The 18,876-nt window shown below is 42.0% G+C and overlaps 1 long non-coding RNA gene across 2 annotated transcripts; it reads right to left on the reverse strand.

Moving 5' to 3' along the window:
- Positions 1-941: 941 nt before the first annotated feature.
- Positions 942-15,626, reverse strand: LOC131575954 (uncharacterized). Of its 2 annotated transcripts, XR_009276893.1 has the most exons (5): positions 15,133-15,626; positions 9,045-9,194; positions 3,950-4,087; positions 3,187-3,261; positions 942-1,107 (listed from the first exon to the last, which is right to left on the reverse strand). It is a non-coding gene; the product is annotated as an uncharacterized LOC131575954 (long non-coding RNA). The 2 variants fall into 2 exon arrangements; XR_009276892.1 differs by lacking the exon at positions 3,950-4,087.
- Between the last annotated feature and the right edge of the window lie 3,250 nt (positions 15,627-18,876).

An 18,876-nucleotide genomic window follows, 5' to 3' on the forward strand; every position in this document is an offset into this window, starting at 1 on the left:
TCAAAGTAACTTTCACTTTTAATGTTAGTAAATGCCATCATCTATGGACACAGTTTATCAACCCTTGTGAATGTGACATTGTCCCAGTTTCTTTTCTGCAAAATTTTCTCAAGAAACCACACAGTCAAGATATCTGATCTAATGCTTCTGAAAAAATTGATTTATTACCTGGAGAACAAGCCTGGTGAGGGGAAGAAGCAGAATACAGGGAAGAGCTCTAAGTGACCACTGGTGTCTCTTGGCTCTCAGGAAAGGAAATGACCACTGGGTCTGTTTGCAGTAGCCAAGCCATGTCCAACAAACCCAGGCTCGTGATGAGTAAAGGTCAGGAACGGGGGTTGGAGACTAATCTCAACCCCAGCCCAGCTGAGGGAATTATCCCTCTAGAGAGCAGGGCCTTCCCTTGCTTGGTTTTAAAGGCACTGGAGAGTAGCACAATTCTGAGATGAGGGGAAAGAAAAGAGATATGATTGGCTAGTGTCTTAATTGCTCTGTTAATTGCTTTGCCTCTGGTGCTCCCATCCCTGCAGAGAAAGTGCCTGAGGGTTATCTCAGCTGTGTGAGTTTCCCTCAGTGATGAGCAATTATCTCCCAGGCAGAGACTACCAAATGTGGCTGTCACAAGATAGCTCCATTTGAAATGATGGATGGGCACAAACGAAGACAAACTTCATTCCCAGAACTCAAATTAGGAGCTGGCATATCCTCATTTGTGTGGATATGGCCTGATTTTGTAACAGTATGAATGTCAAGGTGTACCTCACCAAAGATTCAGGTCCTGAGCCCAACTCCACAGCTGGAGCCCATCTGAAAAGTCATCTTGGACATTTACAGGTCTGATTTTCCTTTTGTTGAGGCCTCTACAGGATTGGTGTGGCCATGGAAATGTTCTGGGTGTTTTTTGGAGGAGACAGCATTTCTCAAACCAAACCTGGGCATTTGGAGTCAGGTTAGACAGGGCTGTTGGGGGTAAGGTAGTGTTCTGTGCTTTAAAGTCACAAGGCAGGAAGAGCAAGCTGAGAACATGCCTTGGTTCTGCTCTTTGAGCAGCTGCACAGCAATCCAACAGAGCTCCAGGTGAGGCACAGTCCTGCTTTGTGGGGGAACCTGTGGAGGAAGGAAGAGATTTACTCTGCAGGAAGTTCCAAATCCTAATGGGACAGAGGAAGAAAGCGAAGAAAAACAAAACACACCCCCAAACATGAAGGGACCTGCCTGTGGCCACTCAGTAAGGCAGTAGCAGGGTGAGGGGGCACACCCTGTGCTGTTCCCATTAAAGCCTCTCCAGTGAGAGCACCTGGTCTGGTGCTCGTGTGGGTGAGTGTTCCCAAGCAGCTCTATAAATGTGCATTATTGCTGTGCTCTTGCCTGCCATATTTCCTCTTCTTTATTCTCCAAGTGGTGGGAGCTGTCTCTGGCTCATCAATTAAAGCCAAGAGTGATGATTTCCAAAGGTATTGCTGCTTAGTGAAAGAAATTCATCCTTAGGCTAAAGGACAAAGCACAAGGCCTAAGTGTTATTTAAATGGCTCATAAAACATGTGCTAGCTCTTTAGCCAGAATGAAAATCACCCTTAGCCAACATAGGAAATATCCTGCTTTCCTCTGCCTTCCCTAGTCTTCTCATGATGATGAATTTCTTTCCTCTTGCTCCCCATTATTTCTGTAAATGAGAATATGCTGTAACATTGCTGAGGTTGGGCTAATTAAATCAGCTCTTTCTTATCTCATTGATCTGCATTTTAAAGCTGAGCTGATTAAGGATGAGAAACTATATTTGATTAGAAATATGCTTTTGCCAGTTAGTTACATCAAAGGGTAGATTATGGCCGAGCAGAGGAGCTGAACTCACATGGCTGCTCTTTCTCCTGGATGTTAAAAGGAAAGAGAAATAACATGAAATAAAAAACAAACCCCAAGATGCATTTCTAACCCACATTTTTTCATGGCAAATTATGATACCTTTGTTTTATCCTCTGTAAAAAGAAAATAAGAAGAGCGACTGTGATACAGAGAAAAGATTACCAAGAGCTGTGCAATACTATGGATAGTGTTTTACCAAACATCCAACAGAAATCTCACTAAAACTGCAATCCCTTCCTGGTTTTATGGTGCCATCAGCAGAGTCATTTAGCACCCAGGACCAAATGCTTACCTGGGCTGGCAGCCAGAGCAAAGGCTGAGAGCAGGGTCTCGGCTGGTCCTCTGCCTGGGCAAGCTGCTCAGCTCCTGCCCCAACCACCACGACTATTAAAGAAAACATTATGCCTGGGGTGACTGCCTGACAAAGTCCTTTGTAAAGGTCTTTCATCTAGCAAAAGATTTTGATGGCTCCAACGATAGCTCCAACATCTGCAGCTCAGAAGGGGCTTTTTCAAGGAAGAGAGAGTCATGAAAATTTATAGGAGGCAGAAGTTTCAATTTACTTCCTCTTTGAGTTTTCCAAGAAGACTCAGCGCTGTATTTAGTGACACAAATTGGAAGATGCCAAAGAAACCGCCTGTCATGTGACCTCCTGTATTGGGCCACCATGCAGCCATCAGAACAGCTCCTCATTTCTCCTCAGTAGGGTTGGGACCGACACAGTGACTTTGTTCCTGTGTGCCACTGCTGAACTGTTGTGGCACGTGTTTGTTTTATTGGTTGTTCGTGTTAATGGTTTGTTCCGATGTTACCCTCGTTCTTCCCAAGTTGGTTTATCCCTGATTGTTATCCCCTCCCCTGAACTGCCCTTCATTGTAAACCCAACTCTGTTCCCCAACCTTCCCTGCCTATCAAGGCAATCCTACCCCTTTCCCTATCAGTCATTGTAAACCCTGCCCTTTGTTCCAGACCCTTCCCTGTCACTCCTGCATTGGGCCAGCCCCTCACTGTACCTCCCCCTTTGGAAATCCCCTAAATCTGGATTTTTTTTTTTTTTTTTTTTTTTTTTTTTCCCATTGGCCCATGTGACCTGTTCTCTCCTCTCCCTTATCCTCATTGGTTTCTGCATTGTAAACCCTGGCTCATGCTCCTTCCTCCCCTGTTGGTCCCTGATTGGTTAAAAATTTGTACCCACGCCCCTGAAACCTCCCTGTATTTAGTCCAGAGCACAGAGGTTCCCAGGGGTCTTTGCTCGGGGGTTGTTTTTAGTGAATAAACCTTTCCTTGCTGGAATCTCATACCAAGAGCCTCCTTCTCCTTTACCCGCTCTTTGACAGTGGTAGACGATCCTGACGGCTGAGCACAGGGCCCAAAAGGTTCTGCTTCTGGTGAAGAGAACTGTTGGAAAGGTAGAATCAGAAAGGAATTATAAATATAACTCCTTAGCCAGAGCGGCTAAGGAAGAAATACAAATGAAAGCACGGTTTGAATAATTCAAAGAAACTGGTCTGGTATGCCAGAACACATTCTTTACCACAGTAAAACTAAGCTGAGACGCCTCTTCCCAGCCTTAGAAGGAAAGGTCTGAAGGACCCTGAGATAACTAAAAATATGCAAAAGCAGCGATTTCTATAGGTCACACACAAATGTTACTATATTAGTGTACTTAGAAAAATTGGTTAGTGAAAGAGTAGAGTATTCAATGTATAGATTATATAAGCAATTGTAAAGGAGAGCTCGCTCTCTCGCTGTTCTTTCTGCGCTCTTGCTTCTCTCTTTTTCCTGCTCTTTCTGGTCTCTTTCATCCTCTTTTCCTGGCTCTCTCACTTCTGTTACTCTCTTCCTTAGCTATCTTAAGTCTTAAACTCATGTATTCATATTCTACCCCCTTTTGTATTGCTCCCTCTGAGCCTGCTTTGAGCTTCATTTGCTGGCTCCTAGCAGGGCTCTCTCTCCACGCCCTGAAATAAACTACTAACATCTAACTCCACTACAGAGGTCTCTGCCGTGTCCCAGACCATCCGTACCCCGAAGTATCTCTTACAGAGAATGCTGAGATCATTCCCTCTAAGGCAGTTCCGCTCACCTGGCGTGGCTGCTGGTGCTGTGTGCTCCCCTGAACTAGCCTGGGCTCCTGGGCTCTGGCAGAGCTGTGTCACTGAACCATACAAGGAAATGGAGCAGAGCCTCTTAGACCTCCCTTCTCCAGACACTCTGGCTGCAGCTGAGAAAGGAAACAGGAGTTTTACCCTTGGAGTAGTACTGTGCAATGTTATGCTTTATTAGTGACATGTAGGTGTTAAATAGGAAGGAGTAGAAGGTGAAAGAGAATTTTAATTCCCTTTTCTTGAACGAAGAGTACATTATTAGTAATTTGACACAGACAACAACAGTAACCATTGTCCCTATATCAGCTCAGGACACTTTTCTGAATACCACAACCAGCAGAAATGAGTTCCTCTCTATAGCTGCACTCTACTCCTTTGCCTTTTTGCTCAAAACATTGATTTGAGGGGACTACACATAGGAACTTGAGCAAACTTCCTGTTTTCACTCAAAAGCAGGAATAGATTACGATGACAGGCTACTTGCAGAAAAATATTTATTAAAAAACATATCCCAGACATCAAGACCTGTATGCACAGAAACAGCTTTAGACCTAGTTCTTAAAATGTGATCAAAAGCAATTGAAAACTAATCTGTAAATAAATCTAACCACCAAACAAAAATACAGAGTGAGAAGAATGGTCCACTCATCTGGCATGGGGTTTCTAAAATATTTGTCTGATCTGTAGAGAAATAAAACCAACTGTTACCAATTCATGGCTTATTTTTTTTTTTTTTTCACTTGTGTCACAAGTGAGATAGTGCAAAAAGCTTATTTATTTACTATGAAGAAATACAGATATTTATCCTTACATGAGAATTAAAGAAACTCTCTGCAAGAGATTAATCACAGCATGCCACAATGAGATTTAACAAGCATGAGATGCGAATAGGAATTATATTTCTATTTTTGCAGTGGCTGTATTTGCTTGTATTACTGCTTAGAGATAGTAGCAGCTCTAGAGGCATTACTATTGAAATCCATGAAATTTCCCTTGAATTAAAAGAATCCTTTAAGCAACAATAAGGATGAGGAAGGTGACTCCAAACTAGTGAGTCTCCTTCCGGAAGACTGATTGCTGTAAACGGTAGCTCAAGTTAGAAGGAATTGAATAAGCTTAGTCCTTCAAAGAGTTGGACTTGTGCATTTAATTTCAATTTTATGTGTTAGGCAATGGGATTTACAAGGAAAATATTCAGGATTCAGGTTTCAGAATTTACCCTCAAATGTGAATTTACTTTATGCACAGTGACCAAGACCACATTGTTGGATAGCCATCCATCACTGTCAGTTTGTCAGTTAAAGTATTTAATAAAATCCCAATTCAGCTTTGAATACAACTTCCAGTCGCCTTCTTATGCACCGATTACCCAAAAAATTTAATTGATAAGTAAATAATTGTTCATTTTTATTAGCTATGTGACAACAGAATTGATCCTGTTTAAAATCTTTGAAAGTTTCTCTTTAGTAGATGAATGCAGCAGCCCAAAATGATGGCCTCCATTAAACCCAAATTAAAGGCTTATTTATGATATTCAGTTCTTGTATTTTTCCGAACAGGAGGTTAACTTCTTGGCCAAAGAAGGTCACCAGTACCTTGGAGCTAGTATTTATTTTAAAAGATCTGTTTCAAGAACATTCATGCTTTGATTCATTAGTTTCCTTTGTGAGGCAATAAGAAGATGCCTGTTTAAGAGACACTGCAATGATAAAAAATAATAATGTCTGAGTAATACTGGGGGCGGTGTTTCCAGTGTGTATTGAGGAGGCATTTGAGTGAAACTGTGTTGCCAAGTTTGCAGGTTTTTTATTGCAGTGATTAATAGAAATAGTTGTTCTCCTGAATTCGAGGTTGTTATTCTGTCTAGGTTTACAAAGCCTGTTCAACTGGAGCTGTGTACGCATGTTTAGGTGTAAGTGAGGAGGCCACTGGCTGATTTCCTGCTCTTAAATGTGATGGAATATAATGTAGCGTTTCTAAGGAAGACTTTTTCTATCTCATGTCTAAGAAAGCTCAAAAGTATATTCCTTCCATTTACGTGTTCATTTTAGAACAGTATCAATTGCTTTAAAAATCTCAAGTAGTTGTATCAGAGAGGCCAATAAGAGGTCCTCCTTTGTGTAATACGGGATTCCCCCATGTCTCCCCTCCATCTAGATAACACCCAGAAGCAATATGGGAAATTCTCAACAGATGGAGCCCTTTTCAGCCCAAAACTGTCTGCAGAATAGAGCTCAGCAGCAGCAGCAATGTGTTTGAAGGCAGGTAGGTCCCTTGCCAGAAGCATGGGATCGAGCAGAGAAGAATTTTCTCTCTCAGAGCCTCTCCTCAGGTCTAGGTCGCACTGTTTGTGCAGTCCAGAGGGGTGATTTGTGTGTTTGACAAGGTCTGTGCAGACAACCTTTTCCACAGAGAAGCTGAGACTTCTGACCATCCCTGGCTGCTGGGCAGACGTGCCCATGTTGCCCACACATTGTGCTTGAAGCCAGTTCCACCTGGATGAATGCAGTCATTTTCAGGAATGAGATGTTGGTCAAAAGCTTAGGAAATGGAGGCAATGCTTCCCTGGCTCCAAAAGTCTCCCTGATCAATGGAAAAGGGAACTGGGGGAGCTTGTAATCCTTGAATAAGGCTCTCTTTAGGAAAGCTTCTCATACTTGGGTGAGCTGATGGAGCTGGTCTGAGTGACAGAAAGTAAAGAGTGGTATCTCAGAGCCTCTTCCAAGGCTACAGGTTGAAGGAGCTGTGGTAGCAGGCAAAGAAGAAACCGTCATGCATGTTCCCAAAATCTGAAACCCCTCCTGAATGTTCATCTCAGGGCCAGTATCTGCAAGGAACAGCTGGTAATAGAAAAGGGTTATGCGAAACTGGAACTCGCAGTTTGATCCTTTAGCATATCTAATTATTCAATTGATTTCAAAAGAGAAGGAATATTTAATATGTCTAATTGAAGCAGGAGATGGTGCTTTCAGTTTAGCAGAGCTTCCTCAAAGGGTTGCATGAAGTCTAAAATTAATACTCATATTTTTAAATTTATGGTCTCCTTATTACCAATCCTACCATAGCTGAAATATCACACATTTTACATTTTCTAGGATAAGATGCAGCACAACATTTTGTGGCTGCTTTAACAAGCTTAGAAAATCACATTGCAAAAAAAAAAAAAACAAACCCAAAACAAACCTTGTCTGCAGACCGGATAAAATAAGGAATAAATCCAGAGTGAAAACATTTAAATGGCAGGCAAAGCCCACTGTAAAAGAAACCTCCATGGGAATAAAAGAAAAGTCTTTGATCTCCTGTGAGTGATAACAATTTCAAAATCTTAATGCCAATACCCTGCCTAGTAGGGCAGCAGCCTTTGCAAGCATAGGTCAGTGTTCCAGCTGCTGACATTGTGTGTCCAGCCAATTCTTGTCCTTTATTTCCCTGGTGCAGTAAAGCTGATGAGGGACAGAAGCTGATTGAAGACTGTAGCGCCCAATTTTTCAAAGACCAAGTGTTATTTAATGTTCAGCTGGAAATCTGTATGTGGATTTAAGTCTGGGCCGATACTTTAATAATTACTCTGGCTGTTATGTTTCCCCAGAACGAGGTCAATCCAAGGGTTGTATTAAACTCTGAAGGCAATTAGAGTAGCTTCAGAGCAGATTTTGTTTATCATTGTAGTTATAACAAGTATTTTTTTGTTTTCTTTTTTTTCCCAGCCTGTTGGGCTATGTAAAGTGTGACAAGGGATATTACTTAACAACAGTTGGAGGCCTTTGAGGGAGCAAAGACTGACTGATTAGACTTAACTTGTCATTTTCTGATGAATTCTTTTGAACAAAAAGTAACTCAGGCATGTGGTTAATGGTAGTTTTGAAGGACACAGAGGGAAAATACGGGTAAAGTTAGAAGTTTATTAGGGTCATTAATTAAAAAATAGATTAGAAATCAACTGGAAAGGTAAGTAGAGGGTGCTTTAAAAATAATGCAAATGTTATAAAATAAGCAACAGTTGCTTTGCTTTTTATAAGGCATCTTTATATGTAGTGCTACGAAAAATCCTGCTTCAGCTTGTTTAGGAAGTAGTAAAATTAGGAGTGAAATGAGTTTTGTAGTCTATGAAAATCTGAGGTTCCAACAACTGACCTTTGGTAAGACAAAATTAGCAAAGCGTAAAGTTTCAAACAAAAAATACAGAGGAAAAAACCAGACAAAAATAGAATTTCCATCTGACTTAGGAAGCCTAGGTTTCAAATGCCAGCTTTATTTTTAGGAGAAGGACTGGGACTCCCCAGATCAGAGCAATTACTTCTACTATATTCTTCAAGGAAACCTGAATGTTTCCATCATGTCAACTTTTGGTTTCGACTAAATGTAATTTTGCAGTGAAACGCAGTTTTGGCTGTTGCCTGTGTTGAGTGTGAGGGTGGCAGGGGGTGTGAGAGGTGGTGACACTCCATCCCCACAGTAGCTCCATGAGGATGCTGCCAGGGGGTCAGACAAATTAACTGACATCTGATCACACAGGGGTGGCAGGTGTGATCAGTTCAAAACAGGTGGAAATATCACATAGGGAAATCAAAATGATCACAAGTGCTGGAGAAGCAGCAGTTGGATGAAGTTCAGCTGTTCAAAATGCAAACTCACCTGGTTTTGGCCATTCTGCAATGGTTGGGGGCAGGACTTGATGGGAGAAGGAGGACACAGGCATGGCAGCTGATCAGGGAAATCATGAGTCAGACATAAGCCTGTGTTGTGTCAGGGAAGGTGTTTTCATTGGGGAAGAGTGAAGAATTTAATAGCCCAGTTCTGGACTCCCTGAAAACTCACCTGGAATACTGACTGCCACGCTAGTTAAACTTCTGCAAGAATAATGCACTCAGGCAGGGGGAGGTTCAGTAAAAAACTATTAGTTATGATATGAAAAGCCAGAAAGAATCAGACTAAAGGCATTTGGAGTGCAATAGAGTGTTTCTGATGGTGTCCAAGAATAAAAGCTTAACAAAGAGTGTAAGATAGTATAAGCATGAGTAATAGTTCCCCAAAACACTGTCAGTCTTCAGCAAATTTCAATTTAAAATTTACTGAGCAAGAGGCATTATCTCTGCTTTTGCTTTCTTCCAACAACTGTTTCCTCTGATGGATTTCCTCCCATACCTTCTTCTGCTCATGGTGCTTTCAGCTTGCTTTCAGCATGTCTGCAGCAGCAGATTCTGGCATTTCTGTAGACACAAGCTGTGGGAGAAACATCAGCTTCTGCTTCTTTGAAAACCGATCCTTTTTAATTTCTCTAATGACACTAATTCTTACTTTTAAGAAGCCAAAGAGAAATCATTTCTTGTTCATTGCTTTCTCCCTAACAGTGATCTGGGAAATGGAAGTGCCTGTCTTACACCAAGATAGCTTGGCTTGTTAATTTTAACACAATTAAGGATGAGGGAACACAGCTGCCATCTGAAAATGGGCACTAGGCTACACACCAGTGAAGAGCAAGAGCAGTTTCAGCTGAAGAAAAATTTTCAAAGAACAAAAGAATATTGAGAAAGAATAAATTTAAGTTGAAAAGTAGAAGAAAGATTTTAGCCATGAAGAAAGTGAGACCCTGGGATAGTCTACTGGTTAAAGGTTGGCTTTGACTGAGCTATATTTGTACAAATAGATCTATTTATTTTGAAGAAAACATCCTCACTTTTTCCTAGGAGCCCAGGAGATCAGTTGCATCAGGTGTGTTAAATTTTCACATGATTTGGTGGTTAGCATCTCTTCAGGTTGCCTTTGAGACTCTTGTCTGAATACTCATGACCCATTTATAGGAGGAGTAATCATGGCCTTCTACTCATGTCTGCAGAGGTACTTGAATGAATGACCCAGATGCTTTAATCACTCAGATATCCCTCCTCTTGGAGGGGGTGGAGAGAATCCTGAGTGATTTAAAGAGAGAGCATACATTTAATTAATGAAAAATCTCATATGGCACAATGACAGAGGAGCCCACCTGATTTGCTGGGAAGGCTTTTCCCATTTTCTGCCCTATTTTTGGGAATGAAAAGTAGTTTTAAGAACCTGCTCAACTCTTGTCACTGAAGGATCATAACACTACACCTTCCGTCCAAAATATTTTATCCCCTCAAAAACCTGCTCTGATGGAGTTTTGTTCCAGCAGTTCCCCAGAGGACTTTGCTCTCCTGTCTAATAAATTTCACAGTTAGGAAGCTTTCTCTCATGCTTTGTCACTCAGAGCCACATAAGAATGGATAAAGAGCTGCCTTCAGACGTCAGAGATGAAGAGTACTTATGTTCATGGGAACAATCCCAAAAGGAGTGAGATGAAGAACTACTGCAAATATCAGCAGTGTGGTTACCTTTGCTCACCTTATATAGCAGGGATCTAGCAGGAAATGCAAAGGTGTGAATTTCAGCACTTGTGAAATGCCAGATTTACAGCCTTAAATAGCAAATTCTTCTGCCTCTCCACAAAACAAATATAGCAGGATGTCCACTGTGAGAGTTTTCTCACAAGTAGGCGTCAGCCCAAGGGTGAGAAGTGGTAAATAGGCACCCAAGGTGGGGAAGAAGTGGTCTTTCGTCCTCTGAGTGACAGAAATTGAGGCAGGGTCACCCATTTTTGCATTGTTGATGTCTGACACAGATGAAATGAAAATGGTTGTTGTGAATATGGGTTCATTTTAACATAGCAACGGAAGATTTCTTTTCCAATGACCAGCCACTGAAATCAGCTTATCACCTGCCAGTGGATTTAAAAACAATGTCATGGAAGGTGATTTGGGCTGAGATGTCATCTATAAAATATTTATTATAATGAGATATATGGCTTTCAGTCACTTATTGCATCCCACAGTAGCTGCTAGATGGGTTAAAGACCAAATTACTCAATCCTAATGTCATACACAGCTCTTGCACAGTATTTTTATTGCTAATTACTTGGTGGCATTATATTCACATAAAATAAGACCAATATGGACATGGCTGTTTGGGCAGCCAGGTTGGACCTTTCCTGTGTAGCTCTTTACCTTGTCAGCAGAGGTGAATCACCAGTTGAAGCAAGATCCAATCTGAAGCTGGAGTGTTTAATTACCCTTGAAAAATGCAAAGGTCAAAATAGGACAGGAACGACAAAGTCAATTGAGCATCTGGACAGAGTCCAAGCTTCAGTCCTCACTGTCATCTCCTTGTTTCTTCTTTTGGAGGAGTCTACGTATAAATGTAGTTGTGTGAAGATATTTGCACTGTATTCTGTAGTTCTTTCTATATTTTTCTTCTTTTTCCCCCCTCCTTTCCTTCTCCTCCTCTTCCTGCTTTCTTTTTCCTTCTCCCTCTTCTGCTTCCTCCCCTCTCTTGCTGTCTTCTTTCTTACACGTGAAAACTCAGAATTCCTTCCCCTCCCCTCCCCTCCCCTCCCCTCCCCTCCCCTCCCCTCCCCTCCCCTCGGATGGGATGGGATAAAGCCTGTGGGTGGGGATAAGGATCAGGCCCAGTGAGGGGATCCAGGATGACACAGCCTGAGATACCCACGGGCTGGCACTGAGCTGGTTCCTTGACCCAGCAGCCAGCCCTACCCTGTGTGTGGGGACTCTTGTAGCCCTGACACATATTCCTTTCACAGATTTTATCTGTGGACACACACATGTAGGATCTGTACATCAAAACACTTTGCATATGCACATCTGGTGCATAAATATGCAGGCAGAGAGGCACTTTGATAGAATCAATTGAAAGCTCTCTCTGCAACACTCAAGTTTTGCTGATCGTTAATCACAGATGTCTGATATCTTTTTATCTCAAGTCAAAGATTCTCTGTCTCCTTTATAGCAATCAATACACTGGGGTCGTCTCACAAAGTCCACGGATTTTCATTTCAGTGATCTGACAGGACAATAACCGTGTGATTCTGACCCACGTAAGAGGCTTTGGGTGACGCATGTGAAAGACTGCTTGTGTTATATCTATAATTCATTTGCAGCTTGGTCTCTTGAGGGAGCGGGGGGAATCATGGCAGCTGTTTAACAACCCTCAGTTACAACTGAAAGTAAAGGGAGCCACAATTCAGCTGAAACATTATGTAAAGATTGTGCTCACTGGGCCAGGGAACCTGAACTAACATGTCTGTTTTTGTGAGGAGTGTTGGGGGATTTTTAATGATTGTAAGGTCCTTGATTTTATGTCTCAGTCAGAAGTACAATAGCCATAATAACATATTGTAGTGATAGTATTCTTGCAACTACCGAGTTTTAAGGATGTGTGAAAGAAAAGGTTACTGTAGAGAAGTAATACCATTTATTAGACCAAAAGAGACACCTGGAAAAGAGACGATGAGATTCCATGCACATTGTCCTTTCTGCAATTCTCAAGCAGAGAAAATAGATGAGAAACTAGGTAGGGCAAGGTGTAACTGCTCTCAGTTTAACAGTAACACATTAATTGTTTCAGACAAAGTGGCTGATGAAAATGAGGCCCCGTGGGACAGAGAGGGATGGGTTATTACTGCCCCAATAGCCATGTCAGCAGCAGGATGTGGTACACGTGGAAAATGGCAGTGCTGGACCAAATCTAGCATGTCACAGCATCATGAAATGGTTTGGATTAGAAGAGACCAGATTGTTCCAACCCCTCTGACATTGGCAGGGACTCCTTCCACTAGACCCCAGGTTGTTTTGACCCTGTCCAGCCTGGCCTTGAACACTTCAAGGGATGGGGCATCCACAGCTTCGCTGGGAAGGGTCAGTGGGCATTGCTGACCCTGCTCTGACTGCAGGGTGAACTGATTTGGCACTTAGAGTAGTTTAAACTTCTGTGTTTCACCTTTTTGTCGATCTGGTTCTGAACGTAGTTTGGACAGTTTAGCTGATGCACCAAAATCTATTGAAAACCTGAAAAGCAGATTAAATGCTTCTATGCAAAGAGAGAGAAAATGAAACACTTAAACGCAGCCCTTTGTAACAGTCAAGAAGATACAGGAGAGGACAGGGAGCAACACAGAACATGTTTCTAAGCAGTTACAGAAGTACCACAAGCTCACAGATCTCAGATGCTGTATTTGGGGTTTTTATCCTCATAGAGGAAGTAGTAAACCTAAAAATATAACACATGTGAAGGAAATAATGAAATAGCTTTCACAGGGGAAGAAATGACCCAGGCTATCAATCACCATCTTGGAAAAGGTGTTTGCAGGGGTGGTGAGAGGGAAGATGAATGAGGTTGGGCTGGCTAGATGGACCTCTGACCTGGGCACTGGATGGCCTTACTGTCCACACAGAACCCTGCTCTACTCTGGTTCTTTCTGGTTCACAGCCATGAGCCCAGAGCAGAGTCAAGGCACCTCTGCTTCCTAGTACTTGTCTGAGCTCTGCCTTGAGTCCTTTATGAGTTTTCCACATGCCTTTGCTCAACTCCAGAGACACAATGGCTCTCTGCCAGCTTTTGTCAACAGCATGTGCAAGGACACTGTTTGCAAGACAAAATAACTGGTCTTAAGATTTCTCTGTAAAGAGGAAGAGGTTGCTTTATTAAAAGGTCGGTTCTGCATCTAAGAGGTTAATAAGTATTCACTGCGACTCATCAATGTCAAGACTAAAACCAAACAGGAAAATGGCAATCTCTTTCTCTTTTGTAAAGGAACTTGTTGAAATAACTGCCTAAGTCTGCCCTCTGTTTACTAAAACGGCTTCGGAAATCTCTAAATCCATTTATCCTGGGGATTATCATCATCTGGTTTCCAGACAACATTCTCATTTCCTCCAGTGAGGTTTTCTGATACCTTAGGCCATTAGCTGTGGTATTGATCTTTTCTTAAGACGTGAGAATTCCTACAGCAAAGGCAGCTCAGCATCTAAAAACCCCAAGCCAAACCTGTTTGTATCTGAATAGCCAGAACAGCATTGTGTTAGGGACAAAATTTAACATTCTGTAGCTTTTGTTTATAATAAATGTATCAAGGCAGTCTCTAAAGACATCTTTCACAGAATGGACTGAGCCTGTTATCAGCCACTTGGGGAAATTCTGTTCCAGAAACAAAAGCCTGTGACATGCCAGTCCTTCAGCTCCTAGTCCTGTGGCTCAGCCCTGGGGAAAGAGATAACAGGCAGTGCTTGGGAGTGCAGCCTCTGAGATTTCACCTGGCTCTTCCTACCCCAAAATCCACCCCCCTCACAAAACCTGTGCATCAGTCCATAGAAAAGTAGTAACCAAGACCCTTATTACTCATCCTAAATCATCTGTCAGGGATTGTCAGGATGGTGCCTCTGTAATAGAAATGCAGGGAAGAAACCTCAAAGCAGAGTCTGATAAAATAAATCACCAGACCTTTACTTATTTTTTCCTGCTTTACAGGCCCTTTCCCCTTTTGTCTCCCACTAACCAGGAAATGTTGGAATCCCACAGTTACTCCTCTATTAAAGGAAAAACAATCCAGTAACTTCAGGAAGAGGGAGATGAAGGCAGATGGGAAAGAAGGTGAGACATTGGACCATTTGGACAGGTGGGAATCTATTGCTACTTCTGAACTAGTGGGAGCTTGTTGAAAAGCTTAAGTTTCTCAGAAAAAAGTTTTCTCTGTAGCTGTAATCCATGAGGCAGAGAACAAAGAGTTAAGTTCATTCACCTTAGCTATCAGGATAAACTTGTTTTCCCAATAGTTCAGCCAGAGTCTCGGTATAGATAACTCTTGTGCCCCTATCCTCCAGGACCATGACCTTCAGCAAGTCTCTCTCTGTTAAACATATGAGTCACCCAGCCCCATACAGAGTTCATGGGAGGGGAGAGGTTTCCCCAAACAAGGCAAAAAGAAGATTGACTAAAAATGCCTGTTATGGAATAGGAAAAAGATTGCTAAAATTTGCTTCTTGCCAGTTTGGACTTCTTTTGGTGCTTGAAGCATAATTTTCAGCAGTTTCAGAGAAGTGTGATTTAAAATTTCTTAATCAGAAGAACCCTCAATGTATGAAAGTCTTCATTAACACCTAGGAGCAGTCATTATGGTCAAAAAATTCAAATTTGCGTGCCTTAAGTAAGAATAAGTATACACTTTATCAGTTTTTCAGTATGTCTGAGCACCTGCAGATAACATTTAAGATGAGTTAATTACAGGATCCTAAATATGGATTAAAGGATTAGTTTTAGACATCAAATTGTGAAAAGTTTAGCTTATGTAACTTACCAGGGCCACATGGAAAGTTGTTGGATTTAGACGTAGAATCACAAATCTTCTTAAACAGGAGGAAGGATGCAGCAAAAGATCCAGGTTTGTCTTCCTTGTTTGCCACAAACTACTTCTTCCCAAAACCCAGTAGGGAATTAAAAACCATAGCACTTAGTGTTCTTTTTCTGAAGTTTCTTTCTTAATTGTTTTAGCAGTTAGGAGTGATCCTGCAGTATAACAAACCAAAACTCCAACCAACAAGCAAACAAATCCCTGAACAAAACAGTAATTTTAGGATATAGACAGATGCTCAGTGTGCAGCCACCTCTGCCAGCTGATGATATTATCGTGTTCAGCTGCTATTTTGCAGCTCTGAATTTGTATCCCTTTCCCTTTTCCCTTCCTGCAAGCATTTCAGCTCTTCTGGCAAAATGAGTCCTGTGAACCCTCCCTAACTCAAACAGTAAAAATAGGTGATTAGAGTTATTTCAGCTAGTTATGGTTGAGGAGCATAGATATAACAGTGCTGAAATGGGGGTGGAGAACAAGTAATTTTTGGCTACAAACAGTAACAGCTTCAACATAAAGAAGAGAAAATTTGGAAAAGGACACTAGTTTCACAAGCTGAACATACTGAGTTCAACCTCACAGCCCTCACACTAATTACCCTGAGATAAAACAAGTGGATTTTAGCTTTTCCTTAAATAGTGAAGATAATCTGGTAGTGATTTAACAGTGAATGTCACAGCAAACAGATTCAGGACTAGAACTCAGCCAGACAAGCAATGTTCTTTCCCGTGCAGTGTTTTTAAACAAATACATGTGCTTTTCTTTATTAAAAGTTTCTTTCTGTCTTGCCTCTTCTTCTCCCAAATCATGCCAGTGAAAACTCTGCATTTTCAGAATTTTATCTAGTTATATACAATATCAGCCAGGGTCAAAGATCTTCCTTTGCTGTTATTTTGAGCCCAGCTGCCAAACAGGAGCAGCACAAAATGTCAGCCCGCTGGTGGCCTGTGAGGGCTGTACTAGAGCATCACTTCAAAGAGGCAGCTCAGGGGGAAATTGGTTCTCAGCTCGCTGTGGGGGCCCGTGTGATTCACAGAGACCCCGCTGGCGCTGGCGACAGCAACGTGGCCAGAGCTGTGCGCGGCTCCGCGTGGGGAATGAGGCTCTAAGAATTCACACAAATTAAACCTTCCTACTTCAAGCAAAGTTTGGATACCTGTTGGAAATCAAAGCGGCTCGTATCGCCCCTATTATGCAAATATCACAATGAGGAGGCTGGAGTGGCAAATGTGGCCACTGAGGCATTCCCCATCGTACTTACCTGCGGCTGGCATTCAGTGGTCCATGGAAATGTTACAGCAAAAGCCACAAAGATCTTATAGCAGCCTGGAACAAACAACTTTAAACTACTTCAGTGAAAAATCAAAAGACATGGGGTAGAACTATGTTCTTTTTGAAATAAATGATGCCATTAAGATAAAATATTTATAGAAATTGGATCAGCTAATGAGGATTTAATTTTGGAGAAAGCTCATAAAATGCTGGTCATATCAGGACACATTTTCCTGCCTTTTTGGAACAAAAATTTCTAAAGGGAAGGTTTACGAAACAAAGAAAAGTGAACTAAAATCATTCATGGCACATAATAAAGATGTTGAAAACAAAATGCTGATTTTCTGTCTCAAATGGAGTTTGTGGATCACCCCAGATAAAGGTATTTTGGGGGGGAAAGGAAAATTTACTTTCAGTGAGAATATCTACCTTATAATGTATCAATGTAAAATAAATTTTATTACTGAATTTCCTCACAGAGGAGAAATATTGTCATAACACAAACCTCTGTTACTTGGACAGGGGCAGCAGTGCTGTGCCAGCTGCAAAGGAAGGGTTATTTCTGGTGAAGAAATTTTGCATTTCCTTTGGTGCTCCTCTGTGATTAGGGACCCTGAGAGATGAGAGGAGGCGACTTATCGTGAGGAGCTGATGAGGTTATCACTGCCAGTTCACTTCCCCCTTCCTCCCTCCCCAGTCTGCCCTACTTTACCCTCATCCCACTCACCAATAACTAAACTACTTTTCAAACAGCACCAGGACCACAGGGCAGAATTTTAAGGAAAGCAGAGTTGGCGGTGAGTTTCCATAAACTGTGATGCTGATGGCTGCAGTGATGAGGAGCCTAATGGATGAGCAGCTCAGATGTCTCGCTGTGAAGGGCAAAGGGGCTGCCAGAGGCAGGACTTTGTCTGTTGGCATCTTAATTGCCAGATTTCAGAGCTGCACATAAAAATGCAAACCCTGATGCTGCCCCTGGCAGCTTCTTGGAGTTGATCTGATTCACACCAGCCTGGAACACAGTGAAGAAAAGCTTTGAAAAACAGGGAATGATGGTCTTGTAGAGAACAGAATCAAAATTAGGAACAAGATCTATGAATTAACTGTAAATTTCAGTAGCTACTGTAGAAAAGATGAGGCCATAAATGCAAGTGACAACTAAGGAACTGACTGTGGATCCCATATGGCATAAGGCCACTCCATTAAGAGCAGACTAGGGCTGAAGTTTGCATATACAGCAAGAGAGGTAATGTAGAGAATGGCACTGAGGGCAGTGAATGGAAATGCCCATCTTTTGTAGTGACTTTACACTGCCACAGGTACACAGTGCACAGGTACTTCACAAACTTCTCGACACGTGGCTTTTCCTGACTATGAAATAGGCAGCAAATCTGAGCCAAGTGTGGCTGCAGACTTAGAGCAGGACATGAGGCAGGACCTTGCACACATCAGGGAGTGAGGGCTGCCCAGGGCTTGGAGTAGCACAGCTTTTGGAAACCCAACATTGGAAAGCAATGCCTGCTTGTAGACTACAACTTGCTTAGGGTCCTCAACTAGAAAATGTTATTTGACTATTTGTAGCTTCCAGGAGCTGAAACAAAAAAAAAGGTTTCTGCTGCTATACCAGATGCGAGACTAGGTGAGCTTTTGGAAGCAGGAGTTGTCCAGAGAGGTTGTGCATTCTCCATCCCTGGAGGTTTTTAAGGCTTGACTCAATAAAGCTCCAAACAACCTCCCCTGATTCCAAAGCCGTGCTTTGAGTAGGAGTACAGAACTCCTGAAGTCTTTTCTAGGCTGAATTATCTTATGTTTCCCTTTTTATTTTCTGGTACCAATTAAAGTGAAACAGTACCAAAATATAGCAAGAGAATTTATGCAATTACTTACTCGTCCCTTGGTATTGCTAATGAGTGCAGAAACATAAAAGATCCTACAGCCCCAGAGGATTTTGGAGATGGATCTAAGGAGAGGATGGCTCATATGCAGGGCATGATTCTTCAGGGGCTTTGCAGCATCAGTCTCCACTCAGTGCACCAGTCAAAGACTCAAGGCTTTCTGCTGTGCTTTCACAACCACCCTACACACTCCTCTCTGCCATTGTAACTTCTGCTGTGAGATGCAGTGAAGTCTTCCTTTCACCTCCCTGTCAATATTTATTGTGCATGTGTAATTTCAATATTTTAAGATAATGAAATAAAATTCCTGTCTGCATTCATCAAGACCAATATATCTGCAGCATAAAAATCTGAATACAGAACAACTTAAAACTACTAGAGGAGATAGTGAAATAGATGAACCTCTGTGTAATAAATGAACAACTTCTTAGTCATAGCAGTGGTGCCAGTGGGGAAAAGGGATTGTGGTGTCCCAGGTGCCTCAGAGAAACCCATTTCTGGCAATTACACAGCTTCAGGGTTGGCA

Source organism: Poecile atricapillus, chromosome 2 (genome assembly GCF_030490865.1).
Source record: "Poecile atricapillus isolate bPoeAtr1 chromosome 2, bPoeAtr1.hap1, whole genome shotgun sequence".
NCBI classification, from domain to species: Eukaryota; Metazoa; Chordata; class Aves; order Passeriformes; family Paridae; genus Poecile; species Poecile atricapillus.